At 50.8% G+C, this 13,859-nt stretch overlaps 1 pseudogene; it reads right to left on the bottom strand.

Moving 5' to 3' along the window:
- Positions 1-13,037: 13,037 nt before the first annotated feature.
- LOC110572492 lies at positions 13,038-13,407 on the bottom strand (annotated as a pseudogene).
- Positions 13,408-13,859: the final 452 nt, after the last annotated feature.

The following is a 13,859-nucleotide window of genomic DNA, read 5'->3' as shown; positions in this document are numbered from 1 at the left end:
GTATGCACCAGGGGGCAGTATGCACCAAGGGACAGTATGCACCAGGGTCCAGTATGCACCAGGGGACAGTACGCACCAGGGGACAGTATACATCAGGGACAGTATGCACCAGGGGACAGTATGCACCAGGGGATGGTATGCACCAGGGGATGGTATGCACCAGGGGGCAGTATGCACCAGGGGGCAGTATGCACCAGGGGACAGTATTCACCAGCATGCATGCCTTCCTTGTAACTTCATCAGCATGATTCCTTTTGATCAAAATGTATCACTCTTTTTGGTTTGAAAATCTCATTAAAACATTCAAACATTTTTACGACTCTGACATGAATCGTCAGCTTGCCCCATGGAGAGAATTTCTCTGTTTTACAGGCTCCCCTCCCACCGCCCCGTATATGCCCCTTTACTCTTCAACAGGCTCATTCCTGCCTTTCCAGCTTGATGACCTCCTGCAAGTGAGTGTGGGTTTCTGCGTTTAGTTAATTTGCGTGTTGTTGTTCTTGAACTGTTTCTTGGTTTGAATTCCTCCCCATCAGGGTCTGAATCCCCAACAGTGGGATTGCAGTATTTGCCACAAGGCTTGGCACAGAACAGCCTTACCCATAAAAATGAGTAGTGTAAAGGTAGGCATGGGGCACATTCATCCCCAGACAGAGCATATTTGTGATTTTAAACCCTCACGTCCTCAATTAAATTAAAAATCCGTTGAAAAGGCACTGGTAAAGGTTGGGTGAGCGTGTGGGGGAATGGGCGCTCACGCACGTGCGTGGGGATACAATGGCTTCCGTGTCTCTGGAAAGCAGTTTGCCAGTGCCGTCCCACATCCTTTCAACCACACCTAAGGAATATCCGAAGGAAATAAAAAGGAACCGGAGATGCACAGAAAGATGTATTTGTGTACCGATGCGTTCACGGCAGCAGAGCTGGTACATAAATTGGAAATAGCTCAGTGTCCCTCCAGCGGCAGCTGACTTAAATCGAGTGCAGTGTGTTCATGCAAGGAAATTCAGTGCAATCCTTACAATTCACGTTCTGGAAGATCTTTGCAATGACACGGTGGAAACCATGTGTAACATTACATGAACAAAGTGGATTGGGGGGCGCCTGGGTGGCTCAGTGGGTTGAGCGTCTGCCTTCGGCTCAGGTCATGATCCCAGGGTCCTGGGGTCGAGCCCCGCATCGGGCTCCCTGCTCAGCGGGGAGTCTGCTTCTCCCTCTTGTGCACTCTCTCTCTCTCGAATAAATACACTCTTAAAAAAAAAAAAGAAAAAAGTGGATTAAGAAAACACACAGTGTGGTCTCAGTATTGTGAAAATACCTGTGTATAAAAGTGCACAGAGGGCGCCTGGGTGGCTCAGTTGGTTGAGCGGCTGCCTTCGGCTCAGGTCACGATCCTGGAGTCCCGGGATCGAGTCCCGCATCGGGCTCCCTGCTCGGCGGGGGGTCTGCTTCTCCCTCTGACCCTCCTCCCTCTCATGCTCTCTGTCTCTCATTCTCTCTCTCTCAGATAAATAAATAAAAAATCTTTAAAATAATAATAATAAACAAAAAAAATAAAAGTGCACAGAGAGGAGAGTGGAAAGAAAGAATAAAAATACAGAAGTGCTTACAATGATATTTTTTTCCTTCTCGTACTTGTCTGTACTTTCCAGCGTTTCCGCGATGAACGCATAGGACTTCTACAGGTGGCGTTTCTGAGCAGACTCCTGACTGACAGGCTTCTTGACTCAGAGATGTGGGGACAACGAGAAGCCAGAAAAGCGACGAGAGGCTGGTTTGATTAAAGAGCATCATCCACGAAAATCATGAAACAGGAGAAAGGATGTTACTGCAGCTCAAGGTTTCCTAGTCATGAATTTTCATACAGGAAAGATGCAGCACATGACGCCTGTTAGGACAGTGGGGACTTCAGCACACCCTTGTGAGCAATCGCAGACCCAGAGGGCGTGAAGGAGTCAGGCCTCCCAGGACCAGAGCCTCACGCCCCTGCTGTCCTGCTGTGCGTCTTGTTTGGGGGGCAGGAGGTATGTGTATGTTCAGCTGCCTCACTCTGGTTATGGGGAGAGCACCCAGCTCCCCTGGGGTGTGACTCCCCCCTCCGTGGGGTCCTGTGTGTGGGGGGGAGGGGGTGGGTCTCGGTCCCGGAAGCTTCCGCAGCTCCCAGCCTGGGGACCGTTGTGCCTCGAGCCCTCCCCTGGGCATTTGCCCGAGGACTGTGCAGGAGAGTCTGGCTTCCTCCGAGGTCACTAAATTGGAGGGATGTCCATCATGCCTCCCTGCCCCAGGTTATGCGCATCTACTACGAGTCTCTGAGACAGCACATGGAGAGAAGCAGGGTGAGAAGAGGAGAACAAGAAACGGAGAAACAGACAGAAACCGGGACAGACCCAGAGTATCAGGACGCACCTGGGGCCTTGCTAGTTGGGACATCCCCTGGTGGCTCAGCTAGTCTGAGCTGAGTTTCTGTCCCTTCGTCAACATGAGACTGTATTTTCATTTCAGCTTCCCGTCAAACATCTGTAAAACTTGTCCACATTCTAGGCCAGAAACAATATCAAACTCCCGAAGTGGAAACCATATGGGCCCCGTTCTCTGGTCACAATGTCACAGAACAGGAGACTGATAAACAGAGGGGGGGATGTCGAGAAAGAATCTAAACAGACACACCACAAACGCAGACGTAGGAATGTTACGTCTTATGTTGACCCCAAAAGATGCTCTGCGTCAAGGCAAACGTGAGTTCAAACCGCATGTCCCTGAGAGTGGACGGGATTTAGAAGAGTGACGACACCAAGTGCTGGTGAGGATGTGGGGGAGCCAGGAGCCACGCACGCATCCGGGGTGCTGGGGCTGCTGGTGGCTGCAAAAGGGTGCAGCCACTTTGGGAGTCAGGTTGGCAGTCGCTTAAAAGCGACATGAGCACTAACCATATGACCCCGAAATCCCCCTAGGTATCTCTCCGAAAGAACTGAAAACATCCGTCCATACCAACCTGTCCACGAATGCTCACAGCAGCTTCACTCCTAATAGCCCCACAGTGGAACCAGCCCAGATGCCCGTCAGCTGGTGATCGGATAAACAAGTTTCGGGGCGGCTGTAGAGGGATGACGGCTCGGGGATGGAAAGGAAGGGGCAGTCGATGACAGCACAGCGGGGATGCGTCTCAAAGCGCTCTGCTCACCAAAAGAAGCCAGACACAGAGTGACATCCTAGATGCTTCCATTTCTACGAAATCTACAAAAGGCAAGACTTAACAGACCCAGGAAGCAGATCCGGGGTGTCCTGAGCCAGGGGTGGGGTGGGGGCTGACTGCCAAAGGGCACAGGGGGCTTTTGGGCAGGATGATCCCCAAACTGGATGGGGGATGGAGTCCTGGGATCCTGCTTCACTGTCCCAGGGGTTTCTTTGGCCTTTCTCACGGGTTGGCCTTGCAACAGAATGCCTTATTACTGTATAGAAAGTTGTAGAACTTTTTTTCTTTTTTGAAAGATTTTAGGGGCGCCTGGGTGGCTCAGTCGTTAAGTGTCTGCCTTCGGCTCAGGTCATGATCCCATCGTCCTGGGATCAAGCTCTGCATCGGGTTCCCTGCTCCAAGGGAAGCCTGCTTCTCCCTCTCCCACTCCGCCTGCTTGTGTTCCCTCTCTCTCTGTGTCTCTCTCTGTCAAATTAAATAAATAAAATCTTCAAAAAAAATTAAAAGATTTTATTTATTTTTGCGAAAGAGAGAGAGAGAACATAAACAGAGGGAGAAGCAGACTCCCCTGCTGAACAAGGAGGCTGATGTGGGACTCGATCCCAGGACCTGGGAACCATGACCTGAGCCGAAGACAGACCCTTCACCGACTGAGCCACTCAAGCGCCCAAATTCTTCTTTTCTTGTCATGGGCGGACAGGTATGTTAAGTTTTAAAAAACCAAATTTTAAAACTATGTACCCCAGGGACGTCTGGGTGGCTCAGTCCTTAAGTGTCTGCCTTTGGTTCAGGTCATGATCCCGGGATCCTGGGATTGAGCCCCACATCGGGCTCCTTGCTCTGCGGGAAGCCTCCTTCTCCCTCTCCCACTCCCCCTGCTTGTGTTCATGCTCTCACTCTCTCTCTCTCTGTCAAATAAATAAATAAAATCTTAAAAAACAAACAAACTATGTACCCCAAGTGACTCCATGTTTGTGAACTAGATCTACGTATACAAAAGTCTGGAAATACACTCGACTAATTCCTGCTTATTTTATTTTATTTTATTTTATTAATTAATTAATTAATTTATTTATTTATTTTTAAAGATTTTATTTATTTTATTTGACAGAGACAGAGATAGCGAGAGCAGGAACACAAGCAGCGGGAGTGGGAGAGGGAGAGCAGCCTTCCCGCCGAGGAGGGAACCCGATGCGGGACTCGATCCCAGGACCCAGGGATCATGACCTGAGCCGAAGGCAGACGCTTAACGACTGAGCCACCCAGGCGCCCTAATTCCTGCTTATTTTAAAAAAAATAGTGTCTCGCTCTATGAATGTGTATCCTTTCCATGAAGAAAACGTATAGAAGGTGTTTGTAAGGAGCCCGGAGACCCTCCAGTCCGGTCTCCTCCTCCTCATCTTCCCTATTCTAAAACTTAATTATGCTGGTGGTTGCACACTGTATACATTTACCAAAACTAATAGAACTAGCCTCAGATGGGTGTACTGTATTGTACGGAAACTGTACCCCCCAAAAGGAAAAAATTAGCGGAAGTGGAGAAATCTGTATGTAAGGTCTGTGGGTTATAGGGACAGTGTCCTGGTTGGGATGTTGTGCTACACAGGTGTTACCTTCGGGAGAGGCTGGCGGCCCCCAGGAGCTGAAGAGGCAGGGAGGGATCTGCCGACACCGTGATTTCAGGTTTCTGGTGCCCGGAACCACGAGGGACTAATGCCCTGTTGTTTCAAGCCACACAGTTCACAGTACTTGGTTACGGCAGCCCCGGGAGACTCACACGGAGGGTTCTGACCTTCCAATGGTAGTGACATTAAGACGGGTGGAGAGTAGAGGGAAGGGATGGGCCATAAAAGGTGACAGACTGATTGGTAATCCTTTAGGGAAAAAGTAATAATGTTGTACTCCTTACGTCGACATAAAAATTAAAAAAAATCAGATGGACCAAAGGTTAAATTTGTAAGCTCTGTGCCCAGGAGCTGTCTGTCCTCGTCCCCCAGCCCCTGACAACCCCTGATCTACTTTCTCTCCATGGATTTGCCTGTTCTGGACATTGCCTATAAATGGAACCATACAGTGTGTGGCCCGGGGGGCCTGGCTTCTTATGCCCAGCATTTGCATTTCCCTAATCCACTCATGTTCTTTTTAATCGGAGCTGAAGTTTAAAAAGCGGGGTATTTCTGGGGCGCCCAGGTGGATCAGTTGGTGAAGCGTCCGACTCTTGGTTTTGGCTCAGGTTATGGCCTCAGGGTCGTGAGACCGAGCAGTGGGATGTTTCTGAAGCTCCAATTGTTGTCATCCCTTGAGGACCGTGGAAGGCAGGTCTCCCTGGGCTGATTTCCCCACAGGGGCTCCTGAGTGCACCTGCTTTCTCTCTTTCCGACTCCCGTCTGCTATTCTGGACGTAGGGGCCTATCCAGCTCCCGACCTCTGGATGGAGGCCCCCAGGAGGGAGGCCCCCATGGAAATCGCCCCCAGGAAGACTCTGGGTGTCCAGCAGGTGTGGGTCTGGGCCCCCAGCAGGCCTTAGATGTCATTATTATGTTACTATGTGCCTGCTCTAAAAATAGCCTGAGTCAAAGAGCAGAGGCCAAGAGTAGGATGTAGTAAAGGAATGTCAGAGAGTAGGACAGAGCGTAGGACTAGAAGAGAGGCCACAGATGTGGGGACCACAGGGCTTCCATCCCACCAAAGGGGCTACCAGATGCTCGCAGGCAGATAAAGAGGCTTTATTCTGTCTTCTCCACCCCAGGGAAAGGGGTCTTTTGCCCAGGAACTGGCCACACGGGCCTTGCCCAGCAATGGTGACAAGCTTTCCACTCCCTGAGGTGAGCACAGGGCTGGATCGGGGAGCCCCACCTCTGCCTCCTGCAGAAGGTCTGTCCTGAGTGGTGGAGGTGTGTGTGTGTGGGGGAACAGGTGACCATCATCTTGGTCTCTCTGGGACCGATTCCATCCTGGTTTTTCTTCTGCTGGAATGAGTTGACTTGCGTCCTCCATATTTCCAAGTTCTAACCCTTGGGACCTGTGAATTTAATCTTATTTGGAAAAAGCGTCTTTGCAGATGTAATTATGGCAAGGATCTCAAGGTGGGATCACCCCAGATTTAGGGCCACCCTAAATGCAACGACACCTGTCCTTACCTGAGAAAGATTTGAGGCAGGCACAGGAAGAAGGCCACGTGAGGATGGAGGCAGAGACTGGAATATGTCTACAAGTCAAGGGATGCCAAGGATCACGGGACAACCACTGGAAGCTGAAAGAGGCAAGGAAGGAGTCTCTCTCCAGGTCTCTAGAAAGAATCAACCCTGCTGACATCTCGATTTCAGACCTCTGGTCCCCAGAACTGGGACAGAATACATCTCTGTTGTGTTAAGCCCTCCAAATTGTGGTAATGAGTTATGGCAGCCTAGGACACATGGCTACCCAGTATAAGGGATTTTCAGTGCTAAGACTGGGAGAATCTTGAGCAAATCAGGATAGCTGGTCAACCTGGCATTTGAAATATCTGCCATACTTTTTGAACTCGAGTCAAAACACATGAGCTAGCTTTGGCTCACATAGCATATGAAGTTTCTCTGGGTCACGACTGGTAACTTTCTATGTCACAGTTTCTACCCTGTCTGTCCCTCTGGTGTCAGCTTTGTATAGTATTCGGGGCCTTCGGCCTCAGGGGGCGTTGATAGCAGGAGGTAGGAATGGACAGGGGGTGCCCTTGGCCTTCTCAGCAGTCCTGTGTGTCTTTGGGGGTGTGCAAACCCTCTATATCTCAGCTTCTCCTCTTTTGGAAAGAGGAGATGCTCCTAGCCTGGCCCTCAAATGGCTACGTGATAACCTGTCTTTCAGCGGAAAGATGCAGCTGAACGACAAAATGCCAAGTGGTCCTCACCTTCCTGCTGCTTGCTCCTGAGCCGGGAGACACTGGTGGGTTCACCTAGGAAATTGCCAGCATCTGGGTGGCAGCAGGAGTCTGGAAGCTTCATCCTGGGAAGAGAGTTGGGCTGTCCTGTGGAGAATATCTACTGGTTTCCTCTTCCTTCTGCTTCCCCATTTCCTGCTGGACCAAACCAGGGGACCCACTGATTCTCTAAGCAGTGAGACAATTGGAAAGAACACAATCCCCACCACCTGCTGGACCCTGTTTTCCTTGTTATGGATATAGGTGCTCAGGGGGCTGCAGTATTGACCCCGGAGCACCGCTGTGGGCACCTCCTACTCCCTGACCCCTTGGGGCTGACTCTGAAGCTGTAAAGGAAAAGTCAGCTTTGTCTTGACACCGTGGGAGCCTTGCCCGGATTCATCCTGAGCTCTCCTGCCTTCCCACGGTGGTCAATCGCAGGAAACCTCCTCTGATGTGTTGAACGCGGCCCAGGAGCCCCCCAGAGCCCTTCCCATGGTCTTTGGCAATGCAGAGCCCTGCGGCTCGAGATGGCGCTGCCCCCGGGGCCAAGGCCTGCCCCTGGACGTGACCTCTGAAAACATAGGCCAAGATTCTTTTGATCTCACAATTTCTGGAGTGCAAGTATTTAGAAATGTCTTCCGCCCCAAAGCTGGGGTGGCCAGGTGCCAGGGAGGGGAGGCAAGACTGAGGAGCGGGGTGAGCTGTGGACAGCCCCCAAAAGGGGACCCGTTTGCATGTGGAGGGGCCAGGAGACAAACTTTCTTTTCTTTTTCTTTTTTTTTTTAAGATTTATTTATCCATCTTATTTTTTTATTTTTATTTTTAAAGATTTTATTTATTTATTTGTCAGAGAGAGAGAGAGAGAGCACAAGCAAGGGGAGGGTCAGAGGGAGAAGCAGGCTTCTGGCTGAGCAGGGAGCCCGATGTAGGACTTGATCCCAGGACCCCGGGATCATGACCTGAGCCAAAGGCAGATGCTTCACTGACTGAGCCACCCAGGCACCCCTTATTTATCCATTTTAGAGAGAGAGAGAGAGAGAGAGAGCGTGAGAGCGTGGGGGGGGGCAGAGGGAGAGAGAATCCCCAAGCAGACTCCCCGCAGAGTGCAGAGCTGGATGTGGGGCTGGATCTCACCACCCTGAGATCACGACCTGAGCCGAAATCAAGAGTCAGACACCCAAACCACTGAGCCCCCCAGGTGCCCCGAGACAAACTCAAGAGGCTGGTCTTCTATTTTCCTCACATACTGTGTTGTCCATATAAAATAATACATGCTCCCAGTAAAAAAAATATATTTATATTTTGTGTTTTCGTATATATTTAAGATACTTTAAATATGCTTTTGTATATTGTGTTTTCCATACATATAAAACATACGCTCCCAGGAAAAGCAGCTTATAAAATTGAGCTCTAACTCACATTAAGTAAAGGGTACAGATCTTAAGGAGAGAGCTCGGCGTATTTTCACGCGAGTTGATGTCTGTGTAGCTACCGCTCTGAGAGGCACAATGGCGTGGGGAAGGCCTCCTCCAGCCCCCAGAGCTCACCTCTGTTCTCACTTGCAACCCCACAGATTGGTTTGGCTGTTTTAGAAATCTGTATAAATGGAATGGTACGGAATGTGCTCTTTTCTGTCTGGCTCATTTCAGGTAGTATTCCGTTGAGTGTCTACGCCACAAATTGACTCCTTTTTTGTTGACGGGACTTGGCTAGTGTCCCGTAGGAGGCATCCCAGGTAGCACTGTGGTGAGCTCCGCATAGGAAGTGGGAGCCAGAGGACAAAGAAGACACTTTCCTGATGTGAAATCTGTGGGTCAGAGACCAGCCGCTCCTCCCGAAACCCTGACCCACAGGCGGCCGGAGAAATTAGGACCCTGTATTTGAAAGGCATGGAAAGGAAATAATTTTATACCTACAGCAAAACAGGTAGATGGTTCTACTGATGTGAGTTTTGAGACTCAGCAGCTCAATCATGGCGTTCCTTTGCTTACATACCTTCATTGCACAATGTCAAAAGGAAACGTTTGTTTGATTTTGGTACGCACTTTAGAATAAAAACCCCAGAACCAGAAGGCACCATCATTCTCCATCTTGTTTCTCAGGCCATCTGCACCAACTTACCACAGCACCCTTGCCTTCTGAGCCTAGACTGGACCTCAGAATCCTTCCTAACCAAAAGCTCCCTGCGGTCAGTAGTGACTTGAGTTGGTGTGAGTTGAAGCCTCGCTGCCCCCATGTTGGCATGTCATCTACTATTGGGCTGAGGAGAGGGTAGAGGTGGGGAGGAGTGTGGGGGAGTGGGTTGGGTTGAAGAGGGGAGTGGGGACGGGAGAGGGTGGGCCAGGAAGATTCATGATAAATATGGAGATCCAGTTATTGGAGCAAGACCTGCATTGACCATATCTGTTGGTTCCTGTCTGGGCTTGTTGGCCCCGCAGGTGGGCTAGTTTGGTGACGAGGTTGGGGCCTCGCCAGGACAAAAGAGAGAGGGGCCGGGGGTGGGGGCCGGGGTTACAATGGGGAGCAGCTGCTGTTCCCCTCTCCAAAGTCTCTGATACCTTGCTCTAGGGTGGGCTGGCCGGGGCTTGGGTGCAAAGAGCAGACTCTTCAAACACCTGGTATCTGAAGCTGAAGGTCTTTAACGACAGGACATTTTCCTCTTCTCTTTCCTGTAAAGAGCAGTTTCCCCCTCTGGCTTTGGGTGGCTTTGCATTTGAACTTGGACATGCTGATGTCTCTTCCCACAGCCCCTTGCGCATCCTTCCAACTAGTTCTCTGGTTCTGTGTCCCCCCAACATCCTCTCTCTCATCCCTCTGAATAATGAAAGGTTTCTACATAATCCGAGGGAAGGATTTTAAGGTCCAGATGACCAGAGGTTGCAACCTGAATGTCTGGATGGCTAAGTGGGTAGCATTAGGTGCCCCGGACACTCCTCACCCACTCGTCTCCTCCGTGTGTGTGTGTAGGTTCACACGATTCTCTGTGCACACAATCCCTTTGTACCGTATGTACACCACAGACACGGCATTGAAAAGCCGAAACATCAAAGCTCTGTTACATCTCAAGCACTGAGCACCTGCTGGACAGGTGGTGGCCTGGGCGCCAGGGGAACACCAGCAAATAAGACAGGGTCGCTGCCTTCAAGGAACTTTGCCCAACTCCCAAACTGGCAGGCATCCTTCACCATCCAGATGTGATGTGTGGCCAGTGATCAGCCCAAGGTGGGTCCTTTTTTTTTTTTAATTTGAATTGTGGTGAGATGTACACAACATAAAACCACTAATTACATTCACACCACCACCACTGTCTATCTCTGGAGGTGTTTCATCGTCCCAAACTGACAGTGTCCCCATGGAACACCAGCCCCTGACAACCTCTCAGCTTTCCAGATTCGACGACTCCAGGTACCTCACGTAAGTAGAATCCGAGAGGATCTGTCCTTTTGCAACTGGCTGATTTCACCGAGCACCGTGTCCTTGAGGTTCCTCCATGTGTAGTTGGTGTCAGAATGTCCTTCCTTTTTATGGATGAATCAGATTCCCTTGTCTGGATGGACCCCATATTGCTTACCCGCTCATCCATCGATGGCCAAAATGGGGTGCTTCCGTCCCTTGACTGTAGGTGATACTGCTTCTGTGGATCTGTGGACATGGGATGTACACATACTAACCAGGGCTTTTAAATATACTGAATTGTCAACATTTAATACTTGGGAGATTTCACCCTCCAAGAATATCCAGTGTCCAGCTTCTTGTGAAAGATAGGGCACTGTGGCCACACTGGGCTGTGGTCCTGTGTGTCAGTGACCGGCAGTGAGCAGCAGCTCATCCCGGGACAGTGGCATCCGGACACAGACCAGAGGCTGACTGCCGTACGTTATCGTGCTTACGTTGTTGTTTCCCTTTTAGTCGAGTTAAAAAAAAGCCAAAATATTTCCATTACCTGCGTCTCTATCAAACGTGGAAAATAGGAAACAGGTGGAAAGGTCTCCATGTTTCGGGGAGAGAAGAGTATTCCTGTGTATGGAGTATGCACACAGGGTAGGTCTGCGGGCCAAGAGCCCAGCGGATCTGCTTCATCCCCAGCAAACGGGTCCCTCTCCCGTTTTGATTTCCCGCAGGGCATTTTAGTGGACCTCTGGCTGGGTTCCGGATGAGGCTCAGTTCTACTAGTAGGTGACTAAGTCATCTAGGTCATGATATCCTAATCATGGGTTTGATTTCTGATCAGTGGAATCCTAATCGCCCCCACTGCGAACCTGTTAGGCATAGGAAGCAAGCAAGTGTGGACGGTTGAGTGGTGGCCGCTGGGAAGACACGCGCAGGTCCTGACCCTCCTTACCTCTGAATGTGAGCCTTTATGGAAGAGGGTGCTTGAGGATGTAATTAAGGATCTGGAGATGACATCATCCTGGATTAACTGAGTGGGTCCTAAGTCCAATGACAAGGGTCCTTCTAAGAGACGGAAGAGTAGAAGGCCCAAGCAGGAGGGGCAGCCACGGGACCACAGAGACAGGGACTGGAGCGAACAGCCACAAGCCTGCAGGTGCGGGCAGCCACTGGGAGTGGGAAGGCAGGAAGGATCCCCTCCTACAGCCTTGAAGGGGTGGCCCAGGCCGACTTCTGAGCTCCAGAGCTGTGAGAGAATGAGTCTGGGATGTTTTAAGCCCCCCAGTTTGTGCTCATTCTTACAGTGCCAACATAGCGGGTGGCCAGATTCTCTCTGTGGATGAAAGGGAAGCGTGGCATCCTTATGGATGCAGGTGATGCAGAATACGAACGCTTTGGTTGCATGGTGGCTTCTGTGGTCAGTATAACAGGACAGGAGGCCTTGCTCAGCCTACGTACTAGCAAAAGGGCAAAACTACATGAATCCCCATTTTAACCAAGAGGAAAATGGGCACAGAGAGGATGCGATTTACCCGGGGTCTGGTACATAATCCGTGGCAAAACCGAATATGGGATCCCCCCCCGAAAAAAAAAACAAAGAGCAAAGTGTAGGTAGTGATGATGAATGCTTCTCACTCAGGGTGAGAGGAGGCAGGAGGGCCCTGGCTTTTCAGGTTATCTTTCAAAAGAATTTTCAGGTCCACATAGCACCTCTTTGCAGTTGGGAATTGTGGGTCTTTAGGATGAACGTCCGTCTCTGTGCTTGCTTATGGGCCATTTGTAGTTCTTAGAACTGACTGTAACCACGTTTCATATGAGAAGAGCAAACTTCTTTTGAAAATGACATAAAAAAAAGAAAATGATGTAAATAAGAAACACTACTTGTTTAATGAAGTCTTAAGAGTAGCGATATCAAGAATCACATGACCAAAAGCAAACCTGGAGCCAGAGACTTTTCAAGGCCAGTCCTCCCTCGCGGGTGTGGCGCAGGAGAAAGGACTTGTCCTGGACGGACACACCGGGCTCCCCACTGCCAGGGCCGGACGCGGCAGATTCATGCTTGTGGCAGGTGCTGTCGTCTGCCTGTTCACCTGAGGCTTTCACACAACACACCGGCCTTCCCGAGGGCTTTCTCTGCGGTGTGGTTGACTCAGAAAGGCTGGTTCTTGCATTTGTTTTCCAGAATGAGTTTCTCACAAGGAGCTGCTGGTTAAAAGAACCCCTTCCCTAGTTAATTCCAGATGGGGAATACATTCAACCTGCATATTTTATGAGGAGTGTAGGAGGTATCCGTTAAGGTGTTTTCTCTGTTTAAAAATCAAGCAATCTGAGGATTGCTTCAATCTGATGATTGAAAAGGGTCGTTCTGCAAAGTGAGCCAGCAGGAGGCACTTCACCAGGATTTGCCCTCCCTGCGGCAGGGACCCCCCACCGCAAAGCCTTTTTTTTTTTTTTTACTGCTCCAGGCAATGAAAGGGAAACTTTGTTGAGGCCCCAGGTCCTTGGGCTCGGGCAGGAGGCCACCCTGCGGGCGAAGGAAGAGCCGGTTGAGGGGCCTTATTTGACCTCTTTGGGGCGCGGGTTGTTGGTGTGGCGCAGTTGACAGCCCCGGGGATGCTGCCGAGCAAAATGCTTGCCGCGGTTTGTCTGGTCACAGTTGTATTTCTGGGCCAGTGTGTGAAGGGAAGGCTCGATGATGATGCCAGCCTACAGATGAAGCACCAAGTGCAGGGTGGATTCTCTCTGGATATTGTAGTCAGACAGTGCCGCCATCTTCCAGCTGTTCGCCCACAGAAATCAGATGCAGCAGGTCAGGCAGGATGCCCTCCTTGTCCTGGATGTTGGCTTTGACATTCTCAGTGGTGTCAGTGGGCTCCACCTCGAGGGTGATGGTCTTGCCCGTCAGGGTCTTCTCAAAGATCTGCATGCCTGCGTCCGCTCGTGGTAGGGAGAAGAGGACTTAACGCTTCTAAGAGGATTGGTGCACTGTACGGCCCGGAGAAAAGCTTCATACCCCTCCTGCATGAACTCGTGTTTGCCCAGGAAGATCATCCACACACCTAAGTCCTCATGGGATAGCTTGGGCTGGCCCAGAGGACAGGCCTCTCTCTCAAAGGCCGGCTCGTCCCTCGGGACCCAGGCCAGCCTCAGAATCCTGGCCCCACATGCCCAGCTCAGCAGACCCGGCCGCTGTGTGGAACCTGGTCCGTGTGGACAGGCTCTGGGTCACCCCCTCCCATACCTGGACTCTCACAGCCTCCTGCCCAACCAGTGGGCCGAACTCTCAAGACAGCCCCAGCAAAGCCTTAAGAAGGCTGGTGCTCAGTGGAGCATCCCTGCCCACCTTCCCTGAGCCTCTCTGATGGAGGATGGGGGCTT

Source organism: Neomonachus schauinslandi, chromosome 15, assembly GCF_002201575.2.
Source record: "Neomonachus schauinslandi chromosome 15, ASM220157v2, whole genome shotgun sequence".
In the NCBI taxonomy this organism is placed as follows: Eukaryota; Metazoa; Chordata; class Mammalia; order Carnivora; family Phocidae; genus Neomonachus; species Neomonachus schauinslandi.
The sequence above is the reverse complement of the archived record's forward strand: the minus strand, read 5'-3'. Positions and strand labels throughout refer to the sequence as shown.